The sequence below is a fragment of the Mauremys reevesii genome, linkage group 14, assembly GCF_016161935.1.
Source record: "Mauremys reevesii isolate NIE-2019 linkage group 14, ASM1616193v1, whole genome shotgun sequence".
Lineage (NCBI taxonomy): Eukaryota > Metazoa > Chordata > Testudines > Geoemydidae > Mauremys > Mauremys reevesii.
In genome coordinates, this window is record NC_052636.1 from 23761865 (window position 1) to 23780599 (window position 18735).

Consider the following 18735-nt stretch of genomic DNA (forward strand, 5'->3'; position numbering starts at 1 on the left):
AATATGTGGCTGTAATTGGAGTCAGTAAATATTTATCTTTCTTTATATAACAATCAGATACAGTGCTCATCAGTGAATTTCTAAGTTATTTTCTGTAAAAAACCCTACACTTTTCAGGTGCCTCAGTAGCCCCTGGGATCACAGTTAAAGTTGCCCCCGCCCCAAAATCTGAAATGGCCCCTGGTGAGCCAGGAGCGGCCACAGGGCTGCAGGGTATCTGGGGCTCTGGCAAGATGCAGACCCCGTGTGAGAGCTCAAAGCCCATCTTGAGCTGCAGGCAGAGTGCCGGGCACCACAGGCCACAGCAGCAGTGTAGGAGTAAGGGTGGGAATGGCAGCCAGTGATTTTAGTTTACCGTTCATTTATTGTGTGGTGTTATAATTAACTAACAAGTTATGTCATATGGAATCACTGTATGCTAAATAGAGAATCGATTGATCGGTCTGTAGCGAGAATAATCATGTATTAGGTATCTAAGTAAATAGGGCTGACACGCAAGGCCTGTAGGTTGACACCGGAAAGATTTTAGCTTCACTATTTTAGCTAGGAAATGCTGACAGAAGTAAATGGCCGAGGAATAACCCGATGCCCTAAGATGATGAGAAAAGAGGTACCAAGTAGGAACAGGGTGAACAATTAGCCAGAAGATTAATTTAAATAAAAAAATTCTGGAAAGGCACCTCTGTTTCCAAATGTGCCTTAACCACAGGACACAGGTTGTGTGTCAATGCTAATGAGGTATAATCAGAAACACGTTATAAAAAGGGGGTGCCCAGAGCAGGAAAATTGAGCTCCTGTGGAAACTCCAGCAGGAACCATCCCTCTACTGATGACCAATCAATGAGAGACACATCAGACCCTAATACTATTGTCAGGATGTGAATAGAACTAGAGTTGTAACTTTTGCACAGGTCTTTATAGAATTTCTGTGCGCTTGGGGCGTCATAACCTTAACTGTAACTTTAATAAAACTTGTAAAACCGACTAGACCTTGTGCTTGTGAATGTCTGTGTGGTCACTACCCTTGGTCTTTGTGTGTTCCTAGAGACTGTACAATTGAAGCACGTAGCAGAGGCGACTTTCACTCTGTTAATCTTGAAAATGTCTCCACCAGAGCTGACCCCGCGGGGGTGAAATGCCACATTACAAACTGCACATTACATAAAATAAAGGCTGCACAATACACCACACACTAGGCCACTCTCACTTCTGCGCTGCTGCTGGCGGTGGCATGGCCTTCAGAGCTGGGCGCTCGGCCAGCAGCCGCTGGTGTGAGGCCGCCCTGCCAGTGCTGAATTTGTGCCAGGGCTGAGCTCTGGTGCCTCTTTCAATACAAATTAAGCATTAGAGGGAGGCATCGGGGTCTGGACATGATGGTGGGGAGCCCGTGGGGGCCAGGGGGGATGGGAGTTCACCCAGGGCGCCATTTTCTCTAAGGCCAGCCCTGGAGCCCGGTATGGGGGGAGGGGCACATCCCCTAAGGCCGTGGTTCTCAGCTAGGGGTCCCTGGACCTCTGGGGGGCTGCGAGCAGGTTTCAGGGAGGCCTCCAAGCAGGGCCCGTGTCAGACTCGCTTGGGCCCAGGGCAGAAAGCCCAAACCTCCCTGCCTGGGGCTGAAGCCTGGGGCCATGAGCCCTGCCACCAGGGGCTGAAGCCAAAGCTTGAGCCATTAGTTTTGTGGGGGGGGGCCTGTCACATGGGGCCCCAGGCAACTGCCCTGGTTGCCGCCCCCTAACGCCAGCCCTGGCTTTTATATGCAGAGAACCAGGCACATGCAGGGCCGTGGGTTTTATAGCACGTTGGGGGCCTTAGAAAGAAAAAGGTTAAGAACCCCCCTAAGCCTCCCTGGTGGGTGCCCCTCACATCTCACAGCAGCTGCTGGTTAATCAGGTCGGGCTCCAGCCCTGGGATTCTGGCCCATTTTCCTAGCCCCACCGAGGGGGGTTGTTTCCTGTCCCACAAGTTAGAGCATTTCCACCTTCCAACCCCGTGGGTCTGTTCCTAGAATGGAAGCTGCATATTGAACAAGTCCCAACAGGTTTGCTACACCCTGGCCTCCTCCCATTCTCCCTCCTGGGAATTTTTTGGCTACTCCAACCTCCAAACCAGACTGCCCAAGCCTCCCTCCTCCGGTGCGTTTGCTGTTCCTCTCCCTCCAGCAGGAACCCACCAGCAACGCCCCCATAACCCCTACCTGAACTGGCTCCACTGCAGCCATTTCCCTTCCCTGTCCCATGGGAGGACGGGACGAGCTGGAGCGAAACATAGACGACATCCTGCAGCCGGGCAGGGCGAGAAGGGCAGTTGTGGAGGTTTCAGAACAGGCTTTAGTTCATGTCACATCACGATTCCCCCAGGATCTTTCCCTGCAGAGACACAGCCTAGGCTCTGCCATGCTGGGAACATGCTCCAGCTCTTTATTGCAGGGAGACCTGGCCCCTCCTGCCAGGCTAAGCCCACAGGGAGATTTTCAGCCTCCCCAGTAATAAAGTCTCTGAACAAAATGCTGGAAAGTAGCAGAACCTAAGGGGCTGGGCCGGCTCCATGGGGACACGGGGTGCCCACGTCCCCTCGTGTGGGGACATGTCCTGTCGCTGTCAGAGATCGGGCCCCCCATCTCACCCCCCTGTGGCAGCCGTGTCCCCCAGCCAGCACCTACTAACCACCACCCACGCTGGGGGAGTGACACAGGACAGCAAATTCCACCTACCCAAGGACAAATTGCTGCAGATAAATGGGCTGGGTTCACATCCCAAAGCTGAGGAGAATTTAAGAATTACAGAGAAAATAGGGAAAATAAGAGACTAGAGAGTCAATAATTTTAGGAAAACGAGGGAATCTCCTTGGATTTTCTAGCCACATGGGGAGGGAAGAGAAGGGGAAGAACCAGAGAGAATTGTTCTCAGGTTTTGGGACAGAAAGAAATGGCACAAACAGGAAAAGGATGCGAGTAGCTCACCCCCGTGACCATAGGCGTGTGCAGCACATTTCATTAGGGTGTGCACCCAGGGAGCCCCACCCCATCCACTGCCTCCCCCTTCCTGCCCCCTGGCTGCCCCCCTCAGAACCCCAACCCCTGCTCCTTGTCCCCTGACTGCCCCCTCCTGAGACCTCCCCACTGTAACTGCCTCCCTAGGACCCTACCCCTACCTGTCCCTTCTGACAATTTATCCACACCCCCATCACCAGACAGGACCCCCAGAACTCTCAACCCATCCAACTCCCTCTGGTCCATGCCTGTCCCGACTCCGCTCTACCCTCACCCCCCGAACCCTCAACCCATCCAACACCCCTGCTCCTTGTCGCCTGACTGCCCCCTCCACAGGCCCCCCCAACAGCTAATCACCCCTCCAACTATCCAACCCCCCTCCCCACCTCCTGGCAGCGCTGTCTAGCGGCTGCTCCCACCCACACACTCAAAGTGGCAGAGGAGGTTCCCTCTCCTTCGGGGGGAAGGTTGCCTAGTGGTTAAGGCACAGGGCTCAGGCTCAGGTGTTCTGGGTTTGAGTCTCTGCTCTGCCACAGACTCCCTGCTTAGCCTTGGGAAAGTCACTTCACCTCGTTGTGCCCTAGATCCCACCTGCCCAATGGGGCCAACACTGACCCTGCCTCCTGGGCTAAATCCATCCATGGCTGGGTGATGTGGGGGAGGGAGGGGGAAATGGAGATACCAACATGGGGAGATTTGGGCTGAATTTCTCCACAGCCGGAGAGTGGGAGCCAGCTCCACAGGGGGGATGGGGGCGAGAGGGGCTCAGACCTGCTCCACACAGAGGGGGGTCAGGGCTTCCGCCCTGCAACTTCTGCCACTAAGGTGTCTGGGGCTCCCGAGTCGGGGACTTCAGCCCCACATCTTCTGCCAGCGTCCGGGGTTCTCCTGCCTGCCCCAGGGGCAGGGGCGGCTCTAGAAATCGGGCTGCCCCAAGCAGCACGGAGCGCTGCGCCGCCCTTCCCCCATCCCGCGGCGGGTCCCCTCTTCCCACGGCTCCGGTTGAGCTCCTGCCGGCATGCCTGCGGCAGGTCCACCGGAGCCGGGACCAGCGGACCTGCCGCAGTCATCCCTGCGGGAGCTCAGCGGGCCGAGGAAGACGGGACCCGCCAGTCATGCCTGCGGCAGGTCCGCTCGTTCGGGCTCCGGTGGACCTGCCGCAGGCATGACGGCGGAGCTCAACCGAGCCAAATGCCGCCCCGAAAGCAGCCGCCCCAAGCGCCTGCTTGGCGCGCTGGTGTCTAGAGCCGCCCCTGCCCAGGGGCTCTTCTCCCCCTCCACTGCAGCTCCTGCAGGGCCGGGCTCCTCCCCCGCGGCTTCTGCCGGTATCTGGAGCTTCTCCGCCTCCCCTCCCCAGCCCAGCTGGGCTCCCCGGGGACCCGCCGCTGCTGTGGCCGGAGCCGAGCCTGGCGGGCAGGGAGCAGCGATTCACGCAGGGGCCCTGGCAGAGCCCCAGCCCGAGCAGGGCAGGGCAGCCCCAGGGGAGCGGGGGCCTCTGCTGCTGGCCCCGCCCCACCGACCCCTGGGGCTGTTTGGGGGCTCACTCAGCCCCAGGAGCGGGGAGCAGCGGAGCGGAGCCTGCCCAGCAAACAGCTGATCGCAGCTGCGCCAGGCCGCCCCGGGGAAAAGCTCCGCGGAGGAGGCGCCACAAGCTGCCGGCAGCGGGTCATTCCCGGGAGCCGAGCACCCGCCTGCAGCCGCCGCCGCCGCAGCCTTCCCCCTCCCCGGAGCCCCCACGGGAGGGGAGCAGCCTCCCAGCCGGGGCTCAGGGCATTGGGGTGCCGGGCTCCCCATGCGCACGCCTGGGCCCAGGACACTCACACACACACTCTGCCCGGGGCTCCTGGTGCCCAGAGACCGATCAACCCCGCCTGCAGCTCCGGCCTCTCCTCCTCCCCTCCGCCCCGCCAGCCGCACCCAGGGGGAGCCCCCAGGCTCTGTCCCCACCTGGAGCCCAGCGGGGCCGGGGCAGCTCCTGCTGCAACTGAGAACAGCGGCTCCGCTCCGGCCCCGGCGGCTCCAGCGCTGCTGGCAGCACGTGGCCACCCGGGAGCAGCTGCTGAGTCCGGGCTCCTGCGTCACAATGTGCCAGAGCCCCGCCCCCAGGAGCTGCCCCGCCCCCGGGCTGTGCCAGAGCCCCGCCCCCAGGAGCTGCCCCGCCCCCGGGCTGGGCCAGAGCCCCGCCCCCACGAGCTTCCCCCCCCCCGGGCGGTACCAGAGCCCCGCCCCCAGGAGCAGCCCCCCCCCTGGGATTTGTTCTCCTGCCTCCTACTTCCCAGCACCCACCGCACCCAGCTGCTCCCGTTCTGTGTCTGCAAACACCCCTGGGCAGGCTGCAGCACTCGCTGGGGCTGGCTCCAGTGGCTGAAGTTGCCTCCATCTCTAATCACCTGGGGCGGGGGTAGAGGGAACGAAGGGAGGAGATGGGCCCAGGGTGTGAAAGCAGAATTAGGGGGCAGGGAAAGAAGGACTGTTTGGAAAGGTGGAAAGGAAACCCTGTCACTGCTCCTGGGTGATCCAGATGGAGTCAGAAGAAGTTGGGCAGCAGAGGCTCAGATAAATTGAGGGGAACCCCCTGGGTGTCCCAGTGTTGGCCAGGGATTGTACAGCACCTAGCGCAATATAGGGTCCGATCTCAGTCATGGTCTGTGCAGCACCTGGGAGCCCTAATGTCTGTTTCCTGATCACAGGCACTGGGGATGGAGTGAGGGAAACCTCAGCACCTGAAGGGTTAATGCAGCCCTGTGTGCAGCCCCTGCTAGGGTGACCAGACAGCAAATGTGAACAATCGGGACAGGGAGTGGGGGTAATAGGAGCCTATATAAGAAAAAGGCCCAAATATCGGGTCATCCGGTCACGCTAGTCCCTGCTGCGCTTACGAGGGGTTGGCTTAGAGAGTTGTAGTAATAACAGCAGCAAAGAGTCCTGTGGCACCTTATAGACTAACAGACGTATTGGAGCAGGAGCTTTCGTGGGTGAATCCCCACTTCGTCAGACGCACCAATAGTCCCATATGGTCTAGTGGGCAGGATTCCTGGTTTTCATCCACGGGGCCTGGGTTCAACTTCTGGTGTGGGAACAGTGCAGAGCTTTTGCCCAGAGTGGAGACAGTAATTGAATGGACCTGGAAGGGATCCTGCCAGCAGGGGTTTTAGACTGTGTGGGGTGGGGATCCCAGAAGTGGGGGTGGGGGGCAGAGGTCTGAGCGGAGACCAGGAAAGGATCCCAGCATTGTGGGAAGTTGAGAGCACAGGCCTGGCATGGGGACCTGGAAGAGTGAATGTGTCCCTCTAAACCCATCAACTGCAGACTAGGCAGGACTGGAAGAATTACCTATTTGTTGGTAAATGTCAATTTCTGTGTAAACGCACAACCCAATGGCAAAATATTTCCATCGATAATTATCAAAATTGGCAGATGGGCAAAGTAAGAAACATGCTGCTTGAGAACTTACCCTGTTGTAGGAGCAGCAGTGATCTGTGTGCTGCGTATCACCTGTATGCCCAAAAGGTCTGTTACACTCCCCCCATGCCCCGCTTGTCTTCTCTCCCTCTCTGAATGCCCGTGAAGTGGCTTTCCCCCTCCCCTCCCCTCCCTCCTGCAATGCTTGTGGGATGAAGGGTCTGGTTGAACAGCTGGAAGATCAGAAGAGCTCCTAGATAGACAAGGTGTCTGGGACTCTCATTAGGCAGCATTGTGAAAGCACAGCTGAGCACAGGGCCCCTTCCCCTTTTAAGGACCTGAACCTCATGGCCTGCAACTGGAGATGACTTGGCTGCATCTGGTGGGTCACACTCCACCTTGGGCAGTGTCCATGCAGGGTCCCTGCTCTGGGTGTGTGAGTGCTGCCTAATGAGAGTCCCAGACACCTTGTCTACCTGGAAGCTCTTCTGATCTTCAACCAGCCCATTCATCCCCCAAGCATTGCAGGAGGGAGCGGGAGGAGGAGGGGGAAAACCACTTCACAGGCATTCAGAGAGGGAGAGGAGACAAAAGCGAGGGGGAGGGGAAGTATAACAGACCTATTGAGCATAGAAATCACTGCTGCTCCTACAACAGCAGGGACAGGCCACTAGGAGCTGAGAAAAGGAAGCCATCATGTTTATATCTGACTTTGAACCAGGGACCTTTTACGTGTTAGGCAAACGTGATAACCACTACACTACAGAAACTCTATAATGGAGCTGTGCCCTTCCCTTCATAAGAACATAAGAATGGCCATACTGGGTAAGACCAAAGGTCCATCCAACCCCATATCCCATCTGCCAACAGTGGCCAATGCCAGGTGCCCAAGAGGGAGTGAACCTAACCGGAAATGATCAAGTGATCTCTCTCCTGCCATCCATCTCCACTCTCTGACAAACAGACGCTAGGGACACCATTCCTTACCCATCCTGGCTAATATCCATTAATGGACTTAACCTCCATTAATTTATCAACAAAGAGAACATGTGGCACCTTAGAGACTAACAAATGTATTTGAGCATAAGCTTTTGTGGGCTAAAACTCACTTCATCGGATGCATGCAGTTAAAAATTCAGTAGGAAGATATATATACACACAGGGAACGTGAAAAAAATGGGTGTTGCCATACACACTACAACGAGAGTGATCAGTTAACGTGAGCTGTTATCAGCAGGAGAAAAAAACCTGATTTTGGGAGGGGAACAGGAGAAAGGACAAACGAAGCAAGAGACGAAGAGAAAAGAGGGATCAGACAGTGGATGGAGCAAGAGGTGAAACAAAAAGGACAAACCCTTATGTCCCCAGTGATTCTAAGAGACAAAATCACAGGTGCAGAATAAAATTCTGCCTCCTTAAGCTCGTGTTTTCCATGCCTAGAATTCAACTCTCACCAGACGGATCAGACTGAACAGGTTTCACACCTCCAGGAGGCTCTTACCTTCTAAACAGGGACGGCTGTTTTCTAGTAAAATCACTAGAAGGGAAGGAGAAAACTCGAAAGAGGTTCCTCCTGGCGCTCACGTCCGTGAACCCGAATACTCCCTCAGTCCTCAAAGACAGACCTGGAGAAGGAGACTTGCTGAAGCAAAGCCACAGGGGTCTCTGAGGTTTCCCTGGCCCCTCGCCCCTGTCCTGCCTGGCTGATGTCAGCATCTCTCTGTGAGGTCACCACCTCCCCACCACCTTGGACCAATAGTCTGAGGTCCTGCCAAAGGCCTTTGTGATGTCACTGCCGCACCCCTCCCTTGCTGGGCTAATGTCCTGCCCCTGGCCAGGCACTTTGGAGGTTTGAGCTACTCCCTGTGGATCACCCCACTCAAGGAGCGTTCGTTCTAGGCACCAAGCCAGCTAGACAGGAAAACATCAGATGCTGCTCCCAATGCTACACTCAGTTTTTTAGAAATTAGTCGACTTCATGGCCAGAAGAGACCATTAGAGCATCTAATCTGACCCCCTGCATATCACAGGCCTCCTGTATGACACAAGAGCTACTTTTGGGGTAAACACATTCCAGAAAGGCATCTAGTCTTCATGAAATGACATCAAGAGATGGAGAATCCATCACTTTCCTTGGTAGCTTGTTCTTGTGGTGAATCATCCTCGCTGTTGAATATTTGTGCCTTTGTTGTAATATGAATTTGTCTCTTTTCATCTTCCAGCCATTGGGTCTTGTTAGGCCTTTCTCTGCTCGATTAAAGAGCCCTTTAATACCCACTCTTTTCTCTCCATTAAGGCACTTGAACACTTCAGTGTAGTCACCTTTCAATCTTCTTTTGATAAGCTAAACATGTTGAGCTCTTTCAATAGCTCCCTGGAAGGCATTTTTCTTCAGCCTTCAGAACATTTGGTGGCTCTTTGCTGCCCCAGCTACAATTTGACAACATCTTTTTCACATGAGGACACCAAAACTGGAGGCTATTCCAGTATCAGTCTCACTGATGCCGTGTCACTTCTTGTAATGTTATTGACATAATCTGTAACTGTATAGATCACTGCTGCGACCACGGTTCTATATTTGCAGCCAATATTGTTGAAAGGCTGTCGTGTAAGGGGGTCTATGGAGAGGTTCTGATTGGCTGATTATAATGATGCTATCTCTAGATGTGTATCATTTTTGTAGTTGACGTTATGAATATTGGCTCTATGCTGCCCGTATTTCGAACTTGTGCTCTGCTTCCAGGGAACACCCCAGCCAGACAAGTTAGTGTCAGTTCTGCCTAGAACGAACGCTCCTTGAGTGGGGTGATCCACCTGGAGTAGCTCAAACCTCCAAAGTGCCCGGGCAGGGGCAGGACATTAGCCCAGCAAGGGAGGGGTGTGGCAGTGACATCACAAAGGCCTTTGGCAGGACCTCAGCCTATTGGTCCAAGGTGGTGGGGAGGTGGTGACCTCACAGAGAGATGCTGACATCAGCCAGGCAGGACAAGGGCGAGGGGCCAGGGAAACCTCAGAGACCCCTGTGGCTTTGCTTCAGCAAGTCTCCTTCTCCAGGTCTCTCTTTGAGGACTGAGAGAGTATTCGGGTTCACGGACATGAGCGCCAGGAGGAACCTCTTTCGAGTTTTCTCCTTCCCTTTTAGGGATTTTACTAGAAAACAGCTGTCCCTGTTTAGAAGGTAAGAGCCTCCTGGAGCTTTGAAACCTGTTCAGTCTGATCCAACTGGTGAGAGTTGAATTCTAGGCATGGAACACACGAGCTTAAGGAGGCAGAATTTTATTCTGAATTGTATTTGATCCCCACCAGTGAGCTGGGCCATCCTTTGGGCTCTCTGGTGAGAACCCTCAGCCTCCCTTCCTCAGTCTCTACCCTGATTGGCTGAGCAGGGGGTTATTGACAGGGAGGAGACTCAGGTCCTTGTTGGTCTCTTTTAAGACCAAGGAAATAAGTCAGAACCAGTTCTATGTTTGATGAATTTTGCTGCTTCTCTATATTAATGGTCTCTGAGCAGTTCATGATTCTCTCTAACATTGCAGTTCTCCTCAAATACTTGCTGAATAATTCCTGTGCACTGTTGTTGGTCTGGAGCTCATCTGAGAGCACTTTACTCAGGTCATTCCATGTCTGAAATTCAAGATCCGATGGTTAGTTTGAAAATCAGAGCTCTTGGGTCCTATTCCCAACTCTGCCACTGACTGGGTGTGCGACCTCAGACAAGTCAATTCTTCTTTCTCACATGTAGCTTCTCCCTCTTTCAAGGAGGGATAATAATGATCCGCTCCTACCTACCTCACAGTGGGTGGAGGATGGGGATCCATTGGAGAGTGTCACTAGGAGTAGTGCATAATATGAGGTGTCCTATCACATTTACTCAGAGCAGATTATGACATAATAGAATAGCTGAAATACTCTATTTGATTTGGTTTTTTTCAATTTTGAAATTGTTAAGAGCAGCAACGACTTAGCTCAGACTGAAGCATCTTATCTAATGTTTGAGATCGAAGTGTCTCCTCTTTGTGTGTGACGAGACAATTTAACGCACTGTGACAAACAGTAGATGCTTTTGTTTTGCAACAAAATATTTTTGCAAAGAACTTTTATCCCACTTGTTATGATTTAGAGAAACAAACTGGTTTAGTCTGAATGGGATTTTCTGACAAACGGTTTCAATGAAATTTCCCCACTATCTCGATTCCTGGGCTCCATCCCTGCCTCTGGGGGTTTGCTGTTTGTTAGAACAGGAGTAAGGACTGGTGGCTTCTCTTTCTGGCTCTGCCACTGCCTTGCTGGCCCTTGGGTAGGTCACTTCCCTTCTCTGTGCCTCAGGCTCCTCCCCATCTGTCTAATGGGAACAGGGACAATTCTCAAGCTCTGGGCAGTCGTGAGCCTGAGTGAGAAGGGGCGTTAAAGCCCTCTGTGAAGGAGAAAGGGGAGTTTCTTGGTGTTTGCACCAAGGAATTCTAAAGTTTGCTAAAATGTCTAGTCTGTGGAAACAAGAAATGGTCAGGGCCAAACTTTTTAACCACTGCCTTTTCTAAATCCCGTTCAGGGATTTGAGTCTCTGTCTTTTAGGTACCTGGGGTTCTTTGCCAGCAGGAGAGAAGAGGTTCCTGCCTCCATTTTTGTGGCCTTAACAAACCATGTGTTGTGCCCCAGTTCTTGTCTGAGATCCCTGAAAAAGAACATCTTCCCATCCATGAACAAGACAGGACCTATCTTTCAAAGGGGAACAAAGAGACCCCTGGGACTTACAGACTAGCTAGCCTCACTTCCATAGCTAGAGAGATACTGGAATATATTCTTAAACAATCAGTTTGTCAGCAGCACCTACAGGATAATTTGGTTCTTAGGACGAGGAGCATGGATTTGTCAAGAACAAATCATTCCAAACCCAGCCTCTTTCCTTCTTTGGCAGGGTTCCGGGCCTAGTGGAGGTGGGTAAACAGTAGATAGGATCTATCTCGGAGTTACTAAGGCTTTTGACACAGTCCCGCAGGACATTCTCACAAGCAAATGAGGGAAATGCAGTCTAGATGCAATCAGTGTCATGTGGGTGCAGAGCTGGTTGAAAGCCCAGACTCCAAGGGCCCTTCTCCAGGTTTGGCTGTCCAAGGAGAGGGGCACCTAGTGGGTCCTGCAGGGATCAGTCTGGGGTCCGGTACTATTCAATAGTTTCATGAATGATTTGGAAGATGGAGTGGAGAGCATGCTTCTAAAATGTGCAACTGACACCAAGCACTTTGGAGCACAGGACTGGAATCCAAAACGTCCTTAACAAATTGGAGACTTGGTCTTCTTGAGCCAAACCCCATGGCTGGGCCCCTCTCTCTAGACTGGGCTGAAGTGAAACCCCAAAGCCAGACACTCCATCTCCTGGGCAGCGCGCTCCGACCTTGAATGGTCAGATGCTGCTTAGCGCTGTCAGAGCAGCTTTGGCTGGGGGATTCTCCCAGCACTTTCCAATAGCGGGAAGGTACGAAATCCCCATTTGCCTGCTGGGGACAGAGCCCTGGGGGGGGGGGAGCAACTTGCCCAGAGTCCCCCCAGGAAAAGGAAAACAACCAGCAGTGGAACCAATAGGAAACCCAGCAATGGAACTCAGGAGTCCTGGGGGTGTGCTAGGGTGACCAGATGTCCCAATTTTGGGGTCTTTTTCTTATCTAGGATCCTATTACCCCCCACTCCCTGTCCCGATTTTTCACACTCGCTGTCTGGTCACCTTAGGGTGTAACCATGTGTGGGTCCCAGCTGCTCCGTGCCCCCCTCATTGAAGCAGGTGTGCAGGGTTAGTGCCCTGGGAAGTGCAGAGCACCAGTGGCCATGGGGCTGGCTGCAGGCAGGGCAGGAGCTGGCTGGAGGTAGGGTCTGGCTGCAGGCAAGGTGTGCGGGACTGGCTGGAGACAGGGGTGTGTGGGGCAGGCTGTCTGGCTTCAGGCAGGGACGCAGGGGGGTGCATCAGGGGTTGGCAGGGCTGGAGACAGAGGAGTGCGGGACTGGCTGGCTTCAGCCAGGGGTGAGTGGCAGGGGGTGTGGCAGGAGTTGGCTGGAGACAGGGCAGGGGGTGTGGAAGGGGCTGGATGTGGGCAGGGGGTGTAGAGCTGGCTGCAGGCAGGGCAGGGAGGATGTGGCTGATGCGGGCAGGGCAGAGGGTGCAGGGCTGCAGGCAGGGCGTGGGGTGCGGGGCTGGCCGGAGGCAGGGGCTGGCTGCGGTCAGGGCAGGGGGTGCGGGGCTGGCTGCAGACAGGCTGGCTGCGGGCAGGGCAGGGGTGCGGGGCTGGCTGCAGACAGGGGCTGGCTGTGGGCAGGGCAGGGGTGCGGGGCTGGCTGCAGACAGGCTGGCTGCGGGCAGGGCAGGGGTGCGGGGCTGGCTGCAGACAGGGGCTGGCTGCAGGGCTGGCTGCAGACAGGGGCTGGGTGCAGGGCTGGCTGCAGACAGGCTGGCTGGGTGCAGGGCTGGCTGCAGACAGGGGCTGGCTGCAGACAGGGCAGGGGTGCAGGGCTGGCTGCAGACAGGGCAGGGGTGCAGGGCTGGCTGGAGACAGGGCATGCGCGGCTGGCTGCAGACAGGGGCTGGCTGCGGGCAGGGCAGGGGTGCGGGGCTGGATGCAGGCAGGGCTGGCTGCGGGCAGGGCAGGGGTGCGCGGCTGGCTGGAGACAGGGGCTGGTGTGGGCAGGGCATGGGGTGCGGGGCTGGCTGCAGACGGCTGGCTGCGGGCAGGGCAGGGGTGCGGGCTGGCAGCAGATGGGGCTGGCTGCGGGCAGGGCAGGGGGTGTGGGGCTGGCAGCAGATGGGGCTGGCTGCAGGCAGGGCAGGGGGTGCGGGGCTGGCTGCGGGCAGGGCATGCGGTGCGGGGCTGGCTGCGGGCAGGGCAGGGTTGCAGAGCTGGCTGCAGGCAGGGCAGGGGGTGCGGGGCTGGCTGGAGGCAGGGCAGGGGGGTTCAGCAGGGGCTGGCTGGAGCCGGGGCGTGCGGGGCTGGCTGGAGACAGGGGCTGGCTGCAGGGAGGGCAGGGGGTGGAGGGCTGCTGAAAATGTACTGAGAGGTATTTTAAGGTGAAGATAACACCATGGTTACCAGGTGACTGGCACATCCTGGGTTAAAGAAAGGAAGGGACCTGGAGTTAATAGTTTAAGTATTTGTGTTACCGGCCCTGTCGCTGTCTGACCCCCCTTCAGTGCGGCGCAGGTGTGTACGTTGCTGGGTGGAACGCACAGACTCCTGCAGAGCAGGGGCAGCTGTTTCCATGGCAGAGAGCCTGGCACTTAGGAGACTTTCTTGACTTGCTGTTTTGAAGCAATTCAGTAAAATAACGGTGGAGCTACAATGTCCGGTCCAAAATTTCAGCCCCCCCGGTGCAAAAACGCTATTTTAGGATCTAAACAGGAGGCTTCCAGCGCTAGGACACCTGACCAGAGAGCTCCGTGGGGGCGTAACAGCTGCTGACTCTGAGGGTCCTGGGCAAAATCCACTTGCAGGTGGAGGCGTTTTGATTTATTTGATCGATAATGAGGAAGGCGAAGATTTAATCCCAGGTATTTTTAGTAAATGTCATGGACAGATCACGGGCAAAACCCAAAAGCTCATTGCCCATGACCCGGCCATGACTTATACCATAAATACCCCACATTGAATCGTGGGGAGGGAGGCCCAGGGGCAGGGCACCATGTACGGGGGGAGAAGCCCCGGGGACCCACTGCCGCTCCAGATGCTGCCAGGTCAGGAGCCCCAGAGGCCAGCCCTGCTCCGGCCACCTCGGGACAGGTGCCAGGAGCCACTGAGCTGTGGCTGCTCCTGCCACCCTTGGAACCACTGCTCAGTCTGTCCCCAGGCCAGCTGCTGGGGCAGCCACGGAGTCAGCCACAGTGGCCACTGCAGAAGTCACAGAATCTATGACTTTTGCAGCCTCCGTGACACAGAGGGATCCCTAATAAAGAGACAAACCCCTCCCTGCTGTGACTGCAGTTCCTGGAAGGAAAGAGAAGAGAGAAGGAGAGTGTGACAAAGTGGGACTGTTCTTACTGGGGTGCTGTGTGCAGATCTTAAGTATCTAGCAAAGCAAAAGGCCAGTGCAACCGAATGCCTGACACTCTGTCTCCTAGCAACGGATGGCCTGGGCACCTCCCCTGCAAAGGTGCAACTAAAGGTGTGGGAGACAAAGCGGTCAGGTGACCTCCTGGCCCGGGAAAGAAGTTGAGCAGAGAGGAGGGGCCGGAGGGGGTTGGGCAGACTGGAGCTGGCTGGGGAAAAGGGAAGCAGAGACAGGGCTCTGATCCCCAACAGGGGCTATGGGGCTCCTGGGGCCCCAAGATGGACCTAACAGGGGGGATACTGTTACCTGTGCCTGCAAGACCTGTGTTGGACTGTGTTCCTGTCGTCTAAATAAACCTTCTGCTTTACTGGCTGGCTGAGAGTCCTGGTGAATCACAGGGAGCCCGGGGGTGCAGGGCCCTGACTCCCCCACACTCCGTGACAGAGAGTGAGAGAGTCCCTGTCACTGCTCTCCCCTGCTCCCTCCCCCTTGTATTCTGTAACCCCATCTCACTGGGTTCCCTGTGCTGGTGCCATGGGGGTGACACTAGAGTTCTGGGGATTTGGGGGAGGGGAAGGGGGCTCTTCACTTCTCAGCATTTCACACAAATTTGTCTTTGGGCTGAAATTTCTCCTGTGAGGCCTCTCAGTCAGAGCTGTACCCCACCCTGTTTGGGGGAGAGGGGAGATGTAAATTGCAGAGCAGGCAGAGAAGTCGCCCATAAAGGGTCATATTGATCTGGTGACTGGTTCTGACCGGGGTCACACATCCTCTGACACAGGCTCATGTGCAGAACATGGGAGCTCTGGCTCGTCCTAAATGCTGTAGAGTGTGAGTTCCTGGAAAGGGCAGGGGAGAGGGAGCAAGAGGAGAAAGGCAGAGCCATTGGAGACGAGGAATTGGGGGGAGAAGGAGAAGAGAACAGAGACACAATAAATCAGGCCTGCACAACTCGTAAAGCGGCGAGGGCCACATTCCTCCAAAGAAAACAGCCGAGGGCTGAAACCTCCCAGCCCGAGGAAATGCCCAGCCCTGCGGAAACAAACCCTCCTTCCCCAGCGCCGCCCCACCAAAACAGCTGTGGGCCAAAAAGGAAGGTTGGGGATGGGGAGGTGATACTTTATTTTAAATCAACCAGGGGCTCCCAGCTAAAGAGGTGGCTGGGAGCCCTCAGGGGAAAATTAAAGGGCCCGGGGCTCTGGCGGCTGGGGGAACCCGGCAGGGCCGGCTCTAGGTTTTTTTGCTGCCCCAAGCAAAAAAAATTGTGGCTGTCCCCCTTCCCAGCCCTGGGCTCCCCCCGTACTCTCCTGCTTCGCCACTCCTGGGCAACCCCCCCCCCCCGTCACCCCAGTGCTGGGCTTCCCCCTTTCCTCCCCACCAGCCCCCTCCCTCCACCCTGCTGCGGCCCCAGCCCTGGGCTCCCTCCCACCAGTGCCCCCTCCACACCTCCTGCTGCCCCAGCCCTGGGTCACTGGTAACTCGCTCCCAGGGCGGGTCATTCAGCAGGAATTTTGGATGTGCACAGAACACAGACAGGATTGGTTCCCATATGGTTACAGATCTGCAGTAAAGTGGAACAATTTTCAGCTTGTGTGATTGGAGGATATCTGGATGAATATTATAAGACTGTCCTCCATAAATGAGGAAAAGTTGAGGTGCCTTTATTATTCTTTTGTTCCACTCTTTCTTTCTATGGGAATTTGCCAATGCAATATCACTGTCTTCCTTTCAAACAAACAAAAAGGCAATGGCTGTTGAAAATAGCAATTCCAGTCCTAATAAGCATTTCTTGCTCAATTTTATCCTACTTTTTCTACAGCAAGTTACAGTGGATCAGTATATTTGATTTGGGAGAAATGAAGTAACAGCTGCCCAAACCGAGCTTGAGCACTCCTGAATTTTGAGGTGTTCAAATCTGGAAAGCAGGTGCTGGGGGCGGGGGGACTCCATGGGGGAGCATGGCAGCAAATGTCTGGAGCTGCACGGAGCCAGACACGCTGGTCTGAGGGGCACAGTAAGCAGTTTGGGGTTTGGAGAAGGGGTAGGTGGTTCCGGGGGGGCAGTCAAGGGACAAGGAGCAGGGGTTGGATGGGGCAGAGGTTCGGAGGGGCAGTCAGGGGACAGGCAGCAATAGGATAGGCATGGGAGTCCAGGAGGTTTATCAGGGGACAGGTAGGGGTGGGGTCCTGGGGGAAGTTGGGTGGGGTCTCAGGAGGGCAGTTGGGGACAAGGAGAAGGGAGGTTTAGATGGGGCAGGGGTCTCAGGAGGGGGTAATCAGGGGACAAGGACCAGTGGTGCTTAGATAGGGGGTGTTGGTCCTGGGGGAAATTGGGGCAGGGGTCTGGGGAGGGGGCAATCAGCGGCCAGGGGCTGGAATTCAATCAGCGGCCAGGGCGTGACTCCCGGCCACGGCTGGGATGTAAAAGGCTCTGGGCTCCCCGCGGATGCCGGCAGCCCAGAGTCCTTTGATTCCCTGCCGTGGCTGGGATTCAAAGGGCTCTGGACTGCCCGCAGAGCGCCGGGGATTTAGAATCTCCCGGCGGGCCGCACAGTGAGGCTCCGCAGGCCGCATGTTGTGCAGGCCTGTGATAGAGGTATATAAAATCATGAGTGATGTTGAGAAAGTAGATAAGGAAAAGTTATTTACTTACTCCCATAATACAAGAACTAGGGGCCACCAAATGAAATTAATAGGCAGCAGGTTTAAAACAAATAAAAGGAAGTTCTTCTTCACACAGCGCACAGTCAACTTGTGGAACTCCTTGCCTGAAGAGGTTGTGAAGGCTAGGACTATAATAGGGTTTAAAAGAAAACTGGATAAATTCACGGAGGCTAAGTCCATTAATGGCTATTAGCCAGGATGGGTAAGGAATGGTGTCCCTAGCCTCTGTTTGTCAGAGGATGGAGATGGATGGCAGGAGAGAGATCACTTGATCATTGTCTGTTAGGTTCACTCCCTGGGCTGCTTCTGCTCTACAACTATAATTGTCTTTTTATACCAAAATCACTAACTTGAGCAGCCAATTCCATGTACAGTCCTAGTGGATGCAAGGCACAGGTAACTTTTGCCTCAGGGTAGCTTGTTGGCATCAACCCTCTCCCCCCCACCTGGAGCTGATGAAATTCCTGGCTGGAGGGACATGCTCCTACAAGTCAAAAGGAAAGGAGCTGATAGAAAAGATCACAGGACTGACCCCAAAGAAGGGTTAGCTGCAAAAGGGAGAAGCAGGCAACTCATCTGGCAGAGCTGAGAGACCACAGTGAAGATGGTGCAAAGATCACTATATTGGAATTAGCAAATGTGATATTTTTAAAAACAAATCTTTGGGAAGCCCTAACAAAGGCATTTCTTACAGTTCTCTCCGATTTGGATTTTCTGATATCTAATAGGGAATGACATCTGATTGAAGCTTTTCCCAAATGCAGAGCATGTGTAGGGGAGCTCTCATGTGTGTATTCTCTGATGTGTAATAAGGTTTGAGCTCTGCCTGAAGCTTTTCCCGCACTCAGAGCACGTGTAGGGCGTCTCCCCTGTGTGGATTCTCTGATGTCTGATAAGGTGAGAGCTCCACCCGAAACTTTCCCCGCACTCAGTACACGTGACTGTAGAGAGTCTCTCCCATGTGGATTCTCTGATGTGTGATAAGGGCAGAGCGGTGACTGAAGCTTTTCCCACACTCAGAGCATGTGTAGGGCTTCTCTCCCGTGTGGATTCTCTGATGTGTGATAAGGGCAGAGCGCTGACTAAAGCTTTTCCCACACTCAGAGCATGTGTAGGGCTTCTCTCCCGTGTGGATTCTCTGATGTGTGATAAGGATAGAGCAATCACTGAAGCTTTTCCCACACTCAGAGCACGTGTAGGGCTTCTCTCCCGTGTGGATTCTCTGATGTGTGATAAGGGCAGAGCGGCGACTGAAGCTTTTCCCGCACTCAGAGCACGTGTAGGGCTTCTCTCCTGTGTGGATTCTCTGATGTGTGATAAGGTTTGAGCGCAGACTGAAGCTTTTCCCGCACTTAGAGCATGTGTAGGGCGTCTCCCCTGTGTGGATTCTACAATGTGTGATAAGGTTTGAGCGCTGACTAAAGCTTTTCCCGCACTTAGAGCATGTGTAGGGCGTCTCCCCTGTGTGGATTCTACAATGTGTGATAAGGTTTGAGCGCTGACTAAAGCTTTTCCCGCACTCACAGCATGTGTAGGGCTTCTCTCCCGTGTGGATTCTCTGATGTGTGATAAGGGCAGAGCAATAACTGAAGCTTTTCCCACACTCAGAGCACGTGTAGGGCGTCTCCCCTGTGTGGATTCTCTGATGTGTGA

The 18735-nt window shown here is 54.8% G+C and overlaps 1 pseudogene; it reads right to left on the reverse strand.

The window, feature by feature from the left end:
* Nucleotides 1-18735, reverse strand: part of LOC120381560 — a 288979-nt pseudogene that overhangs the window by 9551 nt on the left and 260693 nt on the right.